Consider the following 396-nt stretch of genomic DNA (forward strand, 5'->3'; position numbering starts at 1 on the left):
TTAGCAAATGGAATCCAATAATATATAAAAAGAATAATATGGCACAAACATGTAGGTTTTACTCCAAGTATGAAAGTCTGGTTCAATAGTCAAAAATCAGTCAGTGCAATCTAGCATATCAGCAGGAGAAAAAATAATAATAGTCATCACATGACCTTCTTTATCCTAATGATATATGGGATTGGCACATCAACTTGCACAGAAAAAGGATTCAACAAAATCCAAGTCTATTCATGATTATAAGAAGAAAAACTTTTACTATACGAGGAACAGAGAGGAACTTCCTCAACCTGAAAAGATCTTTTTTAATAAAGAAAAACCCTACAGGTAACATCATACTTAATGGCATAAGGCTAAATTGTTGTTCAGTTGCTAAGTCAGGTCCAACTGTTTGCG

General features: G+C 33.1%; 1 protein-coding gene across 1 annotated transcript in view; it reads right to left on the reverse strand.

Moving 5' to 3' along the window:
• The window catches only part of SMC1A (structural maintenance of chromosomes 1A), a 41459-nt gene that overhangs the window by 28323 nt on the left and 12740 nt on the right, over positions 1–396 (reverse strand). The gene's annotated exons all lie outside the window — the stretch shown is intronic.

Source organism: Bison bison, unplaced genomic scaffold (assembly GCF_000754665.1).
Source record: "Bison bison bison isolate TAMUID 2011002044 unplaced genomic scaffold, Bison_UMD1.0 scf7180017864376, whole genome shotgun sequence".
Taxonomy (NCBI): Eukaryota; Metazoa; Chordata; class Mammalia; order Artiodactyla; family Bovidae; genus Bison; species Bison bison.